At 32.6% G+C, this 18,982-nt stretch overlaps 1 protein-coding gene across 1 annotated transcript in view; it reads left to right on the top strand.

Annotated features, from left to right (window-relative positions):
• The window catches only part of LOC145726559 (TWiK family of potassium channels protein 7), a 160,273-nt gene that overhangs the window by 40,863 nt on the left and 100,428 nt on the right, over window positions 1-18,982 (top strand). The gene's annotated exons all lie outside the window — the stretch shown is intronic.

Below are 18,982 nucleotides of genomic sequence, written 5' to 3'. Positions count from 1 at the left end.
TCTGTTGATTCTTGAATCTGCAAGAAATTTCGTGTAAAACGAGGTACAACTCGATTTTTTGACAGAAAATTCAAAATGGCGGCCTTGGACGCCATTTTGTCTGTTGATTCTTGAATCTGCAAGAAACTTCCTGTAAAACGAGATACAACTCGATTTTTTCACAGAAAATTCAAGATGGCGACCTTGGACGAGTTTCCTGGCAAAAAATCGAGTTGCACCTCATTTTAAAGCAAATTTCTTGGAGATTTAGAAAAAAATAAACAAAATGATTTTCTGATGAAAACAACATCTTGAATTTCCTGTCAAAAAATTGAGTTGCACCTCATTTTAAAGGAAATTTCTTGGAGATTGAAGACTGTTCAAGGCCGCCATCTTGAATTTCCTGTCAAAAATTGAATTGCACCTCATTTTAAAGAAAATTTGCGAATTTTTTTACTTTTTTTGAGTTCTAAACATTTTTTTAAGCTTTTAAACTGATTTCGAAGCATACGGAATATTTTAGACTGTTTTGAGAACTTTAAAAAATATTTTTGAACTACTTAAGAAGAATTTGGAAAGTTTAAAGAGCATATTGAATGTTTTAGATGGATTTGGAAACTCTTTGGAAGCTTCTAGACGATTTTGATATCTTTTGGGAGCTTCTAGGCTAGTTGATGGGCATTTGGAATCTTTTAGACTGTTCTAAAAGCTTTTGAATGCTTTAGAAGCATTTTGGAGTTTCTGTAGTTGTTTTTTGACTACTTTAAGGGTATTGAAGGTTCTGGATTGCCTTTAAGGCATTTGAAACCTTGTAGACGGTTCTAGAAACTTTTTAAAGTTTTTAAATTGCTTTAAAAGCATACGGAAACTTTTAGACTGTCTTGAAATGTTTTGAGAGCTTCTAGAGTGTTTTAAAAGCTTTTGGACGGCTATTGACTGCTTTAGAAGCATTTTGGAGTTTCTGGTGTGCTTTGCAATCTTCTTAGACTACTTTAGGAGCATTTGGAAGGTTTGTGAAGAGTTGAAAAAGCATTGAAGCTTTTGGACTGCTTTTAAAGCATTTGGACGATTTTAGAAACTTATGGAAGCTTTTAAACTGATTTAGAAGCATACGTAAGCAATTTTTTTAGAGCTTCTTGATTAGTTGAAGATCATTTGGAAGTTTCTACAGTGTTCTAAAAGCTTTTGAAAGGCTTTTCACTGCTCCAGAAGCATTTTGGAGTTTCTGATGTGCTTTGCAATCTTCGTAGACTACTTTAGGAGCATTTGGAAGGTTTGTGAAGAGTTTAAAAAGCATTTAAGCTTTTGGACTGCTTTTAAAGCATTAGTTGGAGATCATTTAGAAATCTTTAGAGTATTATAAAAGCTTTTGGAAGGTTTTCGACTACTTTAGAAGCATTTTGGCGTTTCTGTAGTGTTTGTGTGTACTTGTAGCATTAAAGGTTCTGGACTGCTTTCTAGGACTGCCTTGTAGACAGTTCTAGAATCTTTTAGAATGCTCTAAAAGCATACACAAACTTTTAGACTGTCTTGAAATGCTTTGAGAGCTTCTAGAGTGTTCTAAAATCTTTTGGAAGACTTTCGACTGCTTTAGAAGCATTTTTCTAGAGTTTCTAGGTTCTAGGAATTTCTGGAGAGTTTTTCAATCTTCTTAGACTACTTTAGGAGCATTTAGAAGGTTTGTGGAGAGTTAAAAAGGCATTGAAGGGGTTGAACTGTTTTTAGAGCATTTGAACGGTTTTAGAAACTTATGGAAGCTTTTAAATTGCTCTAGAAGCACACGGAAGAGGTTGAGAGCTTCTTGATTAGTTGAAGATCATTTGAAAGCCTTTACAGTGTTCTAAAAGCTTTTGGAAGTTTCTAGACTGTTTTGAAAGGTTTTCGACTACTTGAGAAGCATTTGGACGGTTTGAAGAACATTGAAGTTTCTGGACTGCTTTTAAAGCATTTAAAACCTTGAAGACAGTTCTAGAAACTTTTGGAAGATGCTCATGCTTGATCAAAAAATCAGCTTTCAGCATGCTGCTTGCCGAATTAACATTTTCACCTTAAATAACACCAATGTAACACCGTAAATTTGTTAAAACAAAATTTGTAACACTCTATTCAAGCTCGTGCAGAAAATCCGACAAAACAGTAAGGTGTGTTTGGCTTGGAATTTATTAAACCTTTTTCTTGGCCCCGGACAATATTTAAGGATTACAAAAGGGCTTAAACACCGTTCCCTTGAGCCCTTTGGGCTCGTGCCTCTGCCAATCTTTGCAGCAGTTCTTAGTCTTTGGGGCCCTTAACTGTAAGTAACGTCCGGGGTTTTTCGAAGGAGAAATTTAATTAAAGCGTGGTTTTTCGAGCGATTGCATTTATGCGTTTTTATCCGTTTTCGCATTCGGACTATTTTGAATTGATAGCTTGCATTTGACCATCAATTAAGTCGGAATAGAGACAGTGACAATGATTGATATTGCGCGTCGATTTCCCTCTAGGATTTTTACGTTATACGCTAAAGCCGGAAGGGCTAAAGACCAGGGGGGGCGATTAAAACGTTATTTCGTGTTTCCGGAATAAAAGAGGAATTTTTCGATCAAATCGCAATCAAGTAGGGCAATTAATCTAAAAATCACTGAAGTAATTATTTGTATTAAAAATAATAACTAAAAATTGTAGTTATTTTTGAATGTATTTTTTATCAGAGTTATCTGAGATCTAGTGTATGTAATCTCAAAGTTAAATACAGGGTTGTCTCTAAAAAGTCTGTACAAAATCCTATGACATATTTCTGACATCAAAATAAGTTGATTGAAAGCAACTTACTACTATTTATTATTTTTTTAAATTTATTGTATATTTTGTAGAATCTGGTAGCCAGAGGTTTTTTGAGATAAGAAAATTACTTAAAACCTTCAGAAGTACACTGTAACGACCGCAGTAAAAATGTACCCAAATTTGGGTTTCGTATCTCAAAAAACCACTGAGTATCAGATTTGAAAGTATTCCTTACATTAGATTTAAAAAAATCGATTTTTATTTTTTAACTTTACCACCCTGTATCTCGAAAACGAAGCAATTACGAACTGGGGGGTAAGTTAAAGGAGAGACTAATTTTGATTTTATACAGACTTTTTAGAGACACCTTGTATGTCTGATATTTATTGAAATGTGTGTCATATACGGTTAAATGATGAAAAACTAACTTTTAATAGTTATTTGCGCAACTAGGGAGAAAAGTGCAACTTTTGCTCCTGCGAACAGTTTCAAGGGTGTTCAACAAATCAATTTCATGTTTCAAATGAGGGAAGAAAATTTAATTTTCTATAGGGGACGTAGAAAAACACATTTTACAGTTTACCCTGTTCACCTAATTCAACAATATCTTCCATTACCTGCTACACACAGTCATTATCCTTTAAAATAACCTCAAAAAAATATGACTGTGCTTTTACGACGTTACATATCTTCTTTTAGACTATTTACAATTCTACAACATTACGGTGTCTGGTTTCTTCAAATTACCGAACAAAATACTATTTAGTGGAATATATCAATCGCGAAATCAAGGTGGTGTCTCTTTAATCCTATGGAATGGGGGTGGCATCAATAATCCCCCCTTTGAAAACGCCGAGGGGGTAGAAAACGAGATCGGCGCTTTCATTCCGCACGAATTGCGCAATCAATTGCGAATTTAAAACGAAGTTACGACGTAAACCAAATACAAAATCTACATATGGAGCGCTCGTCCGTATCGTTTTCGCTTATTTTGCTTCTTTAGAGCCCCCTTCCGGTCATTAAGGAAGTTATAACCGCTCTTCCCCCTCAACCATCACCTCCACACTAACTTTTCCATTTTTCCAATCTGTAAGCATTAGACAACCATCAAACAAATGAGTTATTGATCTTCCCAGCTTCTTAACATTCCACCTCGGCGAATCCTCCTTATAAATATCTCGTAAACTGCATAAATTTCTTAAATCGCGGACGTGTTTCCTACTACTATACTTTTTCTATTATGGTCTCTAAGGACTTAACCTAGTAAACGTTTAGGGCAACTAGGGAGATTAAATTTTTGCCGTTCCTGCTCACTACTTTATCTTTATTTAATAGGAGAGATGGCGCAATATGGCTTCCGAGTTTCGTCGCAGACAAGAGATTTACGCCTTGTGAAACATTAAAAAAAGAAAGTACACTTAAGTAATGTAGTTTCAAAATGTCAACATCAAAGAAGAATTAAATTTTCAATTTCACAATGGTCACGTGACCAATTAGACTTATAGGCAACCTTTACCAAAACATACAGTTTTCTCTATCAATCTATCTAAACAGCCCTAAACATCCCTCTTTGAATATCCCTCTCCTTTTCTTTCCTCCATGCCTCTCTAACCCTATACAGATGTTTAATTAAAAATATGGTATCCAAAAGAAGAACGTTTGTATGTCCTCCATGAGATCAATTAACATTTGATTTCAACAAAATGTCGTTTTAAAAATGTAGATTTTCCAAATACTTCCGAAGAAAATTAAGCTAACCTAACCTAACCTAAGTTGATGTTGACTGCCAAAAAACGAAACGTCGGGCGGCAAATATGAATCCATCATCGAATAGTTGGGAAAAAGTGGCAATGAAAAGATGCTTTTAGTTTTAGAATATATCTTCAAATAAGGTTAGAAATAAAAGGTAATAAACATTGCTAAGTTACACAATATCCTTTAAACCCACACGTTATCGATATAATTAAAATTAACGTGTAATTTAATCTGTAAAACTGAAAGTTTGTGTGTCCTCCAGGAGATCAATTGACGTTTGATTTCAACGTCAATGTCAGTTAAAATGACGGTTGGAGGACAACTAATCTTGTGTAATGTAAATTCAAAAAAAATTTAAATTGGGGCAAAAAAACTCAACAAAATGTCGTTTTAAAAATGTAGATTTTCCAAATACTTCCGAAGAAAACTAACCTAACCTAACCTAACCTAAGTTGATGATGACTGCCAAAAAACGAAACGTCGGGCGGCAAATATGAATCCATCATCAAATAGGTAGCTGGGAAAAAGTGGCAATGAAAAGATGCTTTTAGTTTTAGAATATCTCATCAAATAAGGTTAGAAATATAAAGTAATAAACACCTTTTGCTAAGTTACACAATATCCTTTAAACCCACACGTTATCGATATAATTAAAATTAATGTGTAATTTAATCTGTAAAACTGAAAGTTTGTGTGTCCTCCAGGAGATCAATTGACGTTTGATTTCAACGTCAATGTCAGTTAAAATGACGGTTGGAGGACAACTAATTTTGTGTAATGTAAATTCAAAAAAAGTTTAAATTGGGGCAAAAAAACTCAACAAAATGTCGTTTTAAAAATGTAGATTTTCCAAATACTTCCGAAGAAAATTAAGCTAACCTAACCTAACCTAAGTTGATGTTGACTGCCAAAAAACGAAACGTCGGGCGGCAAATATGAATCCATCATCGAATAGCTGGGAAAAAGTGGCAATGAAAAGATGCTTTTAGTTTTAGAATATATCTTCAAATAAGGTTAGAAATAAAAGGTAATAAACATTGCTAAGTTACACAATATCCTTTAAAACCACACGTTATCGATATAATTAAAATTAATGTGTAATTTAATCTGTAAAACTCTGAAAGCTTGTGTGTCCTCCAGGAGATCAATTGACGTTTCACGTTGGGTAAACGCCGATGTTAGTCAAAATGGCGGTCGGAGGACAAACTTAAATCATAAATTCAACGGAAATACAGTTTACAGGACAAAGCTGATATGTCACCACTTAGTGGCATACAAGTTAAGAATTAGTTTTTAGTACCTACAACCACTAGATCGCTCTGTAAACTTATTACTTTCATTACCAGAAATTGCATGATTAAATCAAACCTAATTTGCAAACACAAAATGAGGGAAATAAGAAAGAGAGGAACGGAAAACAAAATGAAAACATCTGCGAACAGATTATAGACAATATAATTTCGGGAGAGAGTGAGACTGAATCACATTTAATGTAGGTCACTGAACGTTTTGGGGGAATTGATTCTATAACTCATGTTTAAAGGCCCATTTTAAGGGCGAAGGGTGCGAATGTAAATTACGACGTTATAAGAATAAAAGGACTCTTTCGGTTGTTTATTAGTCTAATCGAAATTTGCCCAGGAAATTGTTTTTATTTAGTAACATTGTTTTAGTGTAGCTGAACCCTAAAATTAGCATATTAAAGTTAAGGGTGTATTTAGGGGCTAGTTTGCTAAAGTACAATCCCGAACCTTTTAGCTATAATCCTCAATTTAATAAAAATAGAATTAGGCAAACTAAACCGTAAATCTTCAGCTTTGTTTGATCGATTATCGGCAATTTCACCGAATTGCAAACACTTACCTTAAAATCTTTATTTATATAAATATTATTTTTCAAACACACTCGTATAAAAACAAGCAGGAAAAAATGTTGAAAAATATCTACCATATTTCCACGGAACAGATATGGAAGCTTAACAAAGAGCTTAGCGTCAAAAGGTCGGAAAGATGCCCGAAAAGAGAGGAAATCGGAGGGATCGTTTTGGCTCCCCTTTCACCCCCCACGTCACCAAAGGGCATGTATCCTGTTAGAGCAGGAAAAAACAACGAGACTTTCTTCAGCTAGAAAACACCTGGCACAACTACTCAACTGTGAAATGCGTTTGTTTTGAGGGGAGAAATTTGTATTACATATTTACGAAAAACAGGGAGAGAAACTTGTGATAATCCACATGGAATAAGTTAAAGATGGGAGTTATACGAAACGTTGAGGATTATCTAGTTAATTATACAAGACTAAATTCATTGGAGGGGATAATGAAGAATATAATTAGTAAAAAGGAGCAGAGAGGATCAACAGCATAGCACAACTGTGTTGTTTGTCCTCCAGCCGCCATTTATTTTAACTGACATCGACGTTTACTTTTATTGAACCAAATGTCAATTGATCTCCTGGAGGACACACAAACTTTTAGTTTTCCAAATTAAATTTCACTTTAATTTACTAACTTTATATTATATAAGAATCGCGTGATTTTAGAGGAAAATCCAAACTTAACAAAAGTTGTGTATTGGCCTAAACAGTCACGTGACCAATATACACTATTTTGGTCAAATATGTCACTGTCAATTTACGTGCATACCAAATGCAAATAACATATGATTTTTCTGTAAATATATTAAAAAAAATGTCGTTTTAGAAGAAAAATTTATGGCGTCGATTTCATTACACCAAGCTAGTTGTCCTCCAACCGCCATTTTAATTCACACAATGTCAATTGATCTCCTGGAGGACACAAAAACGTGCTGTTTTGCATACCAAATTACCAGTTAGGAACTTTTCTTTCTCACAAAGTAGTCACGTGACCAAAATTGTGAAATTGAAAACTTAATTTTTGGATCCATATACAGTTTAGAAAAAAAAATGTTACTTGCTAAATGTTCCTATTGGCTTAAGCAGTCACATGTCTTAACTATGAAATAACTTAAGAATTTCTGACTTATCATCCAAAAATGTCACTATGACCGTAACTACTATTCAGTTACAGTCTGTCTTCTGTCAACAGTCTTTTGACAGATTTTGCCCAGTGTCATCTGGCTTTTACAGTGTTGCAAGCACAAAATTGCATAATCAAAGTCACGTGACGTGTCTCTTACCATTTCAGCTGTTACAACTATCTAAATTTGATTTTTAAAATTTTCTTATTTCAAACTGTTTTTTATGGTCACGTGAGTGATTTTGACAGGTGTCAACTGGCTTTTACAGTGTTGCAAGCTTAAAATTGCATATAAAAAGTCACGTGACGTGTCTCTTACCATTTCAGATGTTACAACTATCTAAATTTGATTTTGAACATTTTCTTATTTCAAACAGTTTTTTTTATGGTCACGTGAGTGTTTTGACAGGTGTCAACTGGCTTTTACAGTGTTGCAAGCTCAAAATTGCATAATCAGAGTCACTTGACAATTTCAGCTGTTACAACTGTCTAAATTTGATTTTATACATTTTCTTGCTTTTAACTGTGTTTTTGTGGTCAGGTGGTTTTTTTTTAAATATTTTTGGTTTTTGAAACCAGTCTGTCTTCTGTCACAATTTTTGAAGATTATATGGTTATTCAATATATTTTTTTTACTTAATTCTTCTCTTAAAATTTGTTTTTAAAACCAAGCAATTAACCTAAACCGTTTGAATTGTTTTCAGATCGTTACTTCTGTCAAAATCAGGCTTAAATCAGAAAGTGTGATAATTATGATATAGGTATGTAATAGTCTAACAAAAAACCATTATACAGGGCGATTCGTGTAGTGAACTAAACTAAAACATGATCTCTGTTCCATATTTGTTATATAGGGGGCGCAATCTGACTTCGAGTCAAGTTTCTCCAACAAGCGCAAAGTTTGAGTAATGACGTAATTATTTCACGATGCAATGAATTCAAGCTAGAGTTCCTTAGAGAAGCGTTGAGTAGGGTACACAAAAAGGGCCGATCCAAATCTAGTCGCACAAATTCAATGGTCGTAACCAAACAAAAGCGCTAAATATGGTAATACACTTAAAGCTAAGTATAAATTAAATTAGCGTTGATTAGTTGATGGAATGAACAAAGAAGGAGAATGGAAGAGGGCACGCGAATTGCGAAATAAAATATTACAAAACAGATTACTTTGGCGTGATTCGGTTTAAATAAATTGAGTTAAACGAAGTTCACTGTGGAGAAAAGTGACTTTTTATCGCTTTAAACTGCTTTTTTCCAGTGTAGTTCATTAAAAACATTAAATTCGCCTAATAATTTTAATGTAGAATTAAACGGAAGGATTTTAAGGGCCTCTTTAGAAAAACAAACCTAACCAAACATATCTCCGAGTTGGTTGTTAAAGTTTTAATCTCGGACCGGTTCTAAAGGGACTCAGCAGTTTGTTTATTTTTTTTTTATTTGGGGCAACTTTTTTACAGTAGCTAATTGAAAATAATCTAGATTAACAGATAAAAAAAAGGTTTTAATAATTAATAAAGTTTGGTTGGTTTTACGTTAATTCAATCCGTGTTCCAAAAGCATCAAAAAAGAAATTTAATCGAGGCGACATGCATAAAACTAAACCCACAAATTGCGTTACCGCTCCGTATAAAAATCAATTACCGAACGTGGAAATTTAAATAGAATTTTCGAAATAATCCGACCAGGTCATTACTGAAGAGGGGCAAGGTTACATTAAACGGCAATTTAACGCTAATCGACTTTTAATGTAAAAAAAAGATAAAAATCTAGTGAAGCAGGCCCTTACACATTCGACCCGACGACATTTTCACGACACTGATCGAACTTCGCCACTTATTTTTCTGTCTCGACGATGGGCATTTTTCAAGCAACTTTTGTGGTCTCCCCTCCTAAATCCGGATATTTTTTCGATCCTGGAAACTATTAATTATTGGTGCCCGGGAAAGTTTCGCATCAAATTGGGCTGGTTTTTGCTCTAGCGAACTTTTACAAAGCATCTCAAAGTTTTAGACGATTTTTTAGCAAACTCCTTTCCTTCATCAATCTAATAGATTTCCAGTAAGTTGTTTTAATTACGTCATTTTTGTCAGATTTGTTAAAATTTGCTTAAATCACTCAAGTATTTTGACATTCGAACCTTTAACTTTGACTTTGACATCTGTCAGAAACTGCTATGAAACATACTTAAAATCTGTTAGAATGAAGGTATACTGAACTCGTTTTATACTGTACTGATATTTGCGATGAAACTAGCAGTAACAGGGAAAATTAACTAATTCAAGGTTCAAATTTGTTAAATTTAACAGCAATAATAATGAAGACTAATTTAGTTCCCCAACAAGACAGTAAAAATGCTGAAATTTTGGGTTTTACTGCTCAAATTTGAATGTTTTAATGCTTAAATTTAGCAGCAAAATTGACAAAATTTATTGCGTTAGTGTTCAAATTGACTATTTTAGCCTTCAAGTTTGACATTAAAAATGATCATATTTACGGTTTTAGTTCACAAAATTGGCAGCAAAAATAATGAAATTTACTGGTTTAGTGTTCAAATTTATCAGTAGACACTAAAATAAAGCTGTCTTCATATTTGGCAGTAAAAATAATAAATTCTACGTGTACCATTTAGGGTTTTAGAGTCACGTGATTATCTTCAAAATTTGGCTCTGACACGACGTACAAATTTTTAGTCACGCAAACATTTTTAAAGTTTAAAACCTTAATTTTTTGAAGTAACATGACTTTTTTTTTTTGTTAGCAAAAATGATGAAATTTACTTGTTCAGTGTTCAAATATGTCAGTAAAATTAATAAAATTTATTGCGTTAGTGCTCAAATTTACCAGTTCAAATTATAAAAGTGGCTATTTTAGCATTCAAATTTGACATTAAAAATGATGAAATTTACTGTTGTAGTTCTCAAAATTGGCAGCAAAAATAATGAAATTCACTGGTTTAGTGTTGAAATTTACCAGTAAAAACTATAAAATTGGCGATTTTAGTCCTCAAATTTGGCAGTAAAAATGATGAAGAAAGAAGTAAAAATGATGAAGATGAATGAATTTAGGTTTTTAGAGTCACGTGATTATCTTCAAATTTGGCTCTGATATTTTGAAGTCTTGTGACTGGCTTTTCTGGTCACGTGGCTGTTTTTCTGGTCACGTGACCGATTTAAATTTAACGTACAAATTTACACTTTTTACACGTGACATTTATATTTTTAGAGTGACTCAAATATTTTTAAAGTTAACCTTAATTTTTCGAAGTCAATCACTATTTTTTAGATTTAAAATACAAATTTTTTATTAACGTCACCGTTTTTAAACTGAAAATAAAATTTTTAGTTACATAATCATTTTCAAATATAACTCTATTTTTTTCAAAGTCACGTGACTGCTTTTTGTAGTCATGTGACTGAAATTTAAACTATACATTTTGAGTCACCTGATTGTCTTTAAATTGAAATTTAGAAAAAAATTTAAAGAAAATCTTTTAGTCACGTGATTATTTTCAAATTTAGCTCTGATTTTTAAGTCACTTGATTGTTTTCAAATTTAAATAAAAATGTTTAGTCACGTTTCCGTTCGTGTAAAATTTTGAAAATGGCTATTTTATTCCCTAAATTTTACAATAGAAAGGACGAAACTGACTAATTTAATTCTTCAACCAGAATAATGTTCGTTTTGAAAAAAGGCATTTAGGTTAAAATTTGCTTGAAATATTTCACGGTCGTAACGGATTTTCCTATAACAACCAAAGAAGTAGCAAGCAAAAATAAGCCATAATAAAATCACGTTTATTCTCAATAAATACTTTTTGGAACCATGTAAATTCAAAAAAATTTTACAAGAAAAGGAGTAATTTTCGAAAAGTTTTAAAGATTTTCTTACCTCAATCAAATGTTATTATAATGATTTGTTAATATGATATTAATCTTTTAACTCCTTTTCAGACGAATTTGACGTCAAATTCATTAAATATTAGTAGTTCAACTGAGTTTGATTGGTCAAAAAAATCAGTTTTCAACTTTTTCTTGACCAATACCTGCTAGCTCAGTCATACTGCTCATAAAACAAGCTCAGACTTTCAGCAACAGATTTTCAAGTTAAATTTCCACTTTCTAAGTTTTGTAGTACTGAATTTTAAATTAGTCTCTTTTAGTTGAAAAAATCAAGTAACTTGGTTTTCAACTTTCAAACTACGCAGCATTATTAAGTGAAGGTTTCATTTAACTGAAATATTTGATTTCTTTATTTGCCAGTTTCAGCTTCAGTATAACTTTCAGAGCATTCATATTATATTTATATTGTTGGTCTTAACCTAAAATTCAGATTTATTTGTCATTTCTTGACAATGATAAAACTGGCAAACAAACCTTTTTTGCATAATCGTTTCAAAGTTTAGTGTTTTTCAGGTGCAGTTCTAGTGCAACAGGAGCATGTTTTCAGTTTAGTTACTTTGGAGTAAGAAACACTCGAAACGAATACACTTAATAGTTTTGAGCTTTTCTAGTGGTCGTCTGTCAGTCAGTGGTCATGTGATATTGACTTTGTTTGGTCTAGAAAGTCACAAAATGACCAACATTACGTGTTTGAGAAATAGTTTCATAAACTGCAAATGAGAACTTTTTTACAAAAATTAGCCTTTAGGGACATCTTGTCTTGGTTACATTATCAGAATTTTCACTCAAATATCTATGATCCTTGAGTATTTGAATTCAATGAACCGTTTCAAATTCAATACAATTTACCATGTAACTTTCGACGTATAAAAGCTTTCAGCTTCATATTTTCCGTTTGACAGTAGCGCTCATTCAACTGCCAACTTTGTTTTCAGCGGCGAAAAGTTGTTCGTTTTCACGTTGAACAGAATCCGAGTGATATTTCACTGATAGATACGAAAATGCTCTTTCCATTTTTCCTCGATCCCCGGATCGACATAAGAATCTGGGCGTATCGACAACCCTCCGGTGTTATTTATAGTTTCCGCCCATTCTTTCTAAAGTGTTTCGGACTTGATTGATGCACCCCAAAGATTGCGTAAACATTGCACAACAACCGGATTTCACTAGGAAATAAAACCGTGTACAGAGTGGACTAAACTAGCCTGTAAACTTTGACCAAACGAGGAATGCACAATCTAATTTTGCCTGGAGCTTACCGGCTTTAAGTGGCCCGTCCATGTAAATTCTGAAAAGCATAACTCTCGAATATTTGCTAACGGGGATTACGTATCTGGGACGTAAATATTCTAGACTTAACTTGCAAGCATCAGATTGCAAATTCCAAACCAAAGAGGCTAAATTATGATAAGAATGTGCATTCCAACAACAAATTGAACAGTTATTACTATAACACTTACCTATAAAGATACCAAAAAAAAAGATTTATAGTTCTACACAGCACAATTATATGTTTTGGTAAATTTGAACACTAAAAAAATCGAAAAAATAGATAAAATAATAAAAATAGTGCGAAATTCCATTTTCCCAACAAACCTTTTTTCTGTGAGACAGAAGACCCCATAAACAAAGAAAAAACTAAAATAATCATTTTCTTTATCAAATTTTAGCACTAAAACACTAGTCATGTTTGCAAATCTTCAAAAACGCTAAAAAAATTTGCAAAAAGTATAAAAATGTAGCCAAAGGTCTAAAAATCTTTAAAAACATTTAGAGATATTGCAAAGGGTCTAAGAACATTCCAAATTTCCCAAATATGTTGCAGAAGGTCCAAAAAGCTTGCAAAAAATCTTAAAATGTTGCAAAAGAACTACAAACCATCAATAAAAGTCTCGAAATGTTGCAGAATCTTTACAAAATTCGCGAAGCGACTAGAAACTTTCAAAAATCATTAGAATGGTAGTAGAATATCTAAAAATGTTGGAAAAATACTAGAAATGTTGAAAAAACCTAGGATTTTTGCAGAAGATCTCAAAAAGTTGCAGAAGGTATAAGAACCTTTAAAAATATCTGAAAATTTTGCAAAAGGTATAAAAATATTGCCAAAGACTAAAAATCTTCAAAAAAAGTTATTGCAAAGAGTCTAAGAACATTCCAGAAACCCTAAAAATGTTGAACAATGTCCAAGAATGTTGCGAAAGATCTGAAAATCTCTAAAAATGCTAAAAAATTATGCAAAAAACCTATAAATGTTGTAAAAGGTCTAAAAATATTGCAATAAAACTGAAAACATTTAAAAAAGGCATGAAAATGTTGCAAAAGAACTAAAAACCCTTAAAAACTATTAGAAAGGTAGTAGAATGTCTAAAAATGTTGGGAAAAGGCTAGAAATGTTGAAAAAACTTAGGATTTTTGCAGAAGATCTCAAAAAGTTGCAGAATGTATAAGAACCTTTAAAAATATCTGGAAATTTTGCAAAAGGTATAAAAATCTTGCCAAAGACTAAAAATCTTCAAAAGAAGATATTGCAAAGAGCCTAAGAACATTCCAAAAACCCTAAAAATGTTGAAGAATGTCCAAGAAAGATGTAAAATCTCTAAAAATGCTAAAAAATTATGCAAAAGACCTATATATGTTGTAAAAGGTCTAAAAATTTTGTAATAAAACTGAAAACCTTTAAAAAAGGCCTGAAAATGTTGCAAAAGAACTAAAAACCTTTAAAAACCATTAGTGAGATTGCAGACCTTCAAATACGCCTAGAAATCTTACAAAAAATGAGTTTTTGCAGAGTGACATTTTGTAAAACTTTCACAAGAGCTTGGAAATTTTTTAGAAACTTTAAGAATATTGGAAAAGGTTTAAGTACCTTTTTACGTTACAATAAGTCTAGCAATATTAAATGGAACGACCTAAAAATTTTAAAAAAAGTCTAAAACGGTTACGAAAAATCTAAAAATGTTTACAAAGGCATGGAAATGCTCTAATGTTAAAAAATCTAAGAACCTTCAAAAACGCCTAGAAATATTGCAAATGTTCTGGAAACCTATAAAATCCCTTAGAAAAGGCCTATAATGTGTCTGCAACACTCGGTATAATCCTTACTAATTCTACAATGTGCTTACATTGCCATTACACTTAATTTCAAAATTTAACTTTAATCGAATAACAAACATTCTTTCTAAATATGTAATGTAACTTATTTTTGTGGTATTTTGTATACTGTCAGAGAAAAATTTCCTAGGTTTAACACTGATGTTATGGTAAATAAACGATCGTTTCTGGCATTAACCAAAAACTCTTACTCTTAACGAAAAGTCATGTTTGTACTGCCCAATTTAAGTACTAAACTATTAATTTCATCATTTGTACTGTGAATTTGGTGTACTAAATTAGTTAATTCCATTTTTTTTGTCAGATTTGTACACTAAAGTAACCAATTTCTTCGTTTTTTCGGTCAATTTCAGCACTGATGATGACTGACGTTTTATTAAACATCTCAGTTTATAGTTTATAGACGATGCAAATAGGGTTCAAATTTGCTTGAAATAAAGTTCATCCTTAAAGGTATTGAAAGACTGAAATGTAGCAAACTAAAATCGACCTTATCAATGTTTTGAATCTTACACATTGAACAGAGATTTATTATTATTTTAATTAATAATATTTCTTAGTCTTTTTAAAACTAGTTTGTGTACATTGTCATTGTACTGAATTTTCCGTTGATGAAATTAAAATTCGTAACGGGACTAATAAGCAAATCCTGCATCATTTATCAGAGCTCGAGGTAATGATGTATACGTTATTTACCATGGGCTAATGAACGTTTTAATTGATTTTATATATAGACCTGTATACATACAGGTATATAATAATAGAGTATAGAGCGGAAAAGCTAATGGAGCGAATATGGAGGTTGGCTGATAAAGGATCACAACGTCCAGTTAAAGATTAACTCGACAAATTACCTGATAAATTATCGATTCCGTCCTGTCCAGTTACGGATTCAAATCCGTGAACTATATCCTAGTTTTGGTGCGGGAAGAAACGTAACGGGGACAAAAGCAATATAATCGGCACATAAATCCCTTACGAAAAAAGAGGCGTGGGAGGGAATGGAAAAACGTATTTTCTTTATATTCCGGACCATTCCCGTTAATTCCCGTAATTTTGCGAGTGGCCGGCAAACGTTAATTGAACTCAGCAACAAGCTGGAGAGGTTCTTCCATAATTCCCTTGGCCGTTTCCAAAATTAAATTCTTGCGTAATTTTGTTTGACGTTTTGTTTTCATCAGTCGAGATTGGATCCTTCACAAAGTCGACGAGTTCATCCTCTAATTTGGTCCAGAACAAGAGTAATTGCTCCACATAGGTGTAGGTTTTTACAATTTCAACATAACATTTCTTGCATTGTCCATAAAACTATTACTACATAAATTTTGACTTTCTAGTACTGACTTTACGTACTAGGAATGCTTCTAAAACACTATGAAGCCAGTAAACAACCTTAGAACATCAATTTTGACTATCTGAAGGCAATAAAACAGCTTCTAACATAAATTTTGACTGATCTAAGACTTTTTGCCATCATTACACCAATTTAAGGAACTAAGAAGGTTCTAACACACTATGAAGACAGTAAACAAGCTGACAACATAAATTTTGACTAATCTGACTTTCTGCCATCATCGGACAGTTTTAAAGCACTAGGAATGGTAATATCTGAAAGCAATAACAAATAATAATCTAACGCTTTCTGCCATCATTGGACCAATTCTAAGAAACTAAGAAGACAGTAAACAAGTTTAAAACATTATTTTTTGACTATCTGAAGGCTTCTAACACAAATTTTGACTAATCTTACACTGTCTGACATCACTGGGCAATTTTAAAGCACTAGAAATACTTCTAAGACTCTTTGAAGACAGTAAACAAGCTTAGAACATCAATTTTGACTATCTGAAGGCAATGAAAAGGCTTCTAACATAAATTTTGACTAATCTAACACTTTCTGCCATCACTGGACAGTTGTAAAGCACTAGGAATGTTTTTAAGGCACTTTGAACACAGTATACAAGCTTAAAACATCAATTTTGACTAATTGAAGGCAATAAGAAGGCTTCTGATATAAATTTTGACTAATCTAACACTTTCTGCCATCACTAAGACACTTTGAAAGCACTAAACAAGTTGACAATATTAATTTTGACTAATTGAAAGCATTAAAGAAGGTTTCTATCATAAATGTTGACTAGTCTAACACTTTCTGCCATCACTGGACAGTTTTAAAGCACTAGGAATGTTTTTAGGGCACTTTGAAGACAGTAAACAAGCTTAGAACATCAGTTTTGACTACCTGAAAGCATTAAAAAGATTTCTAACATACATTTTGACTGATCTAAGACTTTTTACCATCATTAGACCAATTTAAGGAACTAAGCAGGCTTCTATGACACTAAGAAGGCAGTAAACAAGCTTAGAACATCAAATTTTTGACTATCTGAAGCTTCTGACATCAATTTTGACTAATCTAACACTTTCTGCCATCAGTGAGCAATTTTAAAGCACTAGGAATGTTTTTAAGGCACTTTGAAGGCAGTAAGAAGGCTTCTGATATAAATTTTGACTAATCTAACACTTTCTGTCATCACTAAGACACTTTGAAAGCACTAAACAAGTTAACAACATTAATTTTGACTATATGAAAGCAATAAAGAAGGTTTCTATCATAAATGTTGACTAGTCTAACACTTTCTGACATTACTGGGCAATTTTAAAGCACTAGGAATGCTTCTAAGACACTTTGAACACAGTAAACAAACTTAGAACATCAATTTTGGCTATCTGAAGACACTAAAAAGACTTCTAACTTAAATTTTGACTGATCTAAGACTTTTTACCATCATTAGACCAATTTAAGGAACTAAGAAGGCTTCTAGGACACTATGAAGACAGTAAACAAGCTGACAACATAAATGTTGACTAGTCTAACACTTTCTGCCATCACTGGACAGTTTTAAAGCACTAGGAATGTTTTTAGGGCACTTTGAAGACAGTAAACAAGCTTAGAACATCAGTTTTGACTATCTGAAAGCATTAAAAAGATTTCTAACGTACATTTTGACTGATCTAAGACTTTTTACCATCATTAGACCAATTTAAGGAACTAAGCAGGCTTCTATGACACTAAGAAGGCAGTAAACAAGCTTAGAACATCACATTTTTGACTATCTGAAGCTTCTGACATCAATTTTGACTAATCTAACACTTTCTGCCATCAGTGGGCAATTTTAAAGCACTAGGAATGCTTTTAAGGCACTTTGAAGGCAGTAAGAAGGCTTCTGATATAAATTTTGACTAGTCTAACACTTTCCGCCATCACTAAAACACTTTGAAAGCACTAAACAAGTTGACAACATTAATTTTGACTATATGAAAGCAATAAAGAAGGTTTCTAACATAAATGTTGACTAGTCTAACACTTTCTGACATTACTGGGCAATTTTAAAGCACTAGGAATGCTTCTAAGACACTTTGAAGACAGTAAACAAACTTAGAACATCAATTTTGACTATCTGAAGACACTAAAAAGACTTCTAACTTAAATTTTGACTGATCTAAGACTTTTTACCATCATTCGACCAATTTAAGGAACTAAGCAGGCTTCTATGACACTAAGAAGGCAGTAAACAAGCTTAGAACATCAAATTTTTGACTATCTGAAGCTTCTAACATCAATTTTGACTAATCTAACACTTTCTGCCATCAGTGGGCAATTTTAAAGCACTAGGAATGTTATTAAGGCACTTTGAAGGCAGTAAGAAGGCTTCTGATATAAATTTTGACTAATCTAACACTTTCCGCCATCACTAAGACACTTTGAAAGCACTAAACAAGTTGACAACATTAATTTTGACTATATGAAAGCAATAAAGAAGGTTTCTATCATAAATGTTGACTAGTCTAACACTTTCTGACATTACTGGGCAATTTTAAAGCACCAAGAATGCTTCTAAGACACTTTGAAGACAATAAACAAACTTAGAACATCAAATTTTTGACTATCTGAAAGCATTATTAGAGCATCATTTTGACTGATCTAAGACTTTTTACCATCATTAGACCAATTTAAGGAACTAAGAAGGCTTCTAGGACACTATGAAGACAGTAAACAAGCTGACAACATAAATTTTGACTATCTAAAGGCAATAAGAAGGTTTCTGATATAAATTTTGACTAATCTAACACTTTCTGCCACGAAATTACTGCAAGAGAAGCATAATTATGTCAGGAACTACTCTCTGTAGTGCAATTATATGGAATTATCATTAAAAATGGACATTAAAAGTACTTTGACATCGCATGAATGGCTAGTTTGACAGTTAGACATTTTTGTCCCCACGAAAGGTTGTCAATTTTTGACACTTGGTATCTGTCACCTTGACAGTTACAGTGTCATTATATTTTATTTTGTAGCTTTTCAAACAGTATTTTTGTGCACCCAATATGGTTTCTATAGCAAAATTGTCAATCCAGTGTATTATTTTGAAAAATACTTCAAAAAGTGCGAAAACTGGGTTGTAACTGATAC

The sequence above is a fragment of the Ips typographus genome, linkage group LG3 (assembly GCF_016097725.1).
Source record: "Ips typographus isolate SLU linkage group LG3, UJ_Ityp_2.0, whole genome shotgun sequence".
In the NCBI taxonomy this organism is placed as follows: Eukaryota; Metazoa; Arthropoda; class Insecta; order Coleoptera; family Curculionidae; genus Ips; species Ips typographus.
This window is presented reverse-complemented; position numbering and strand designations above follow the sequence as displayed.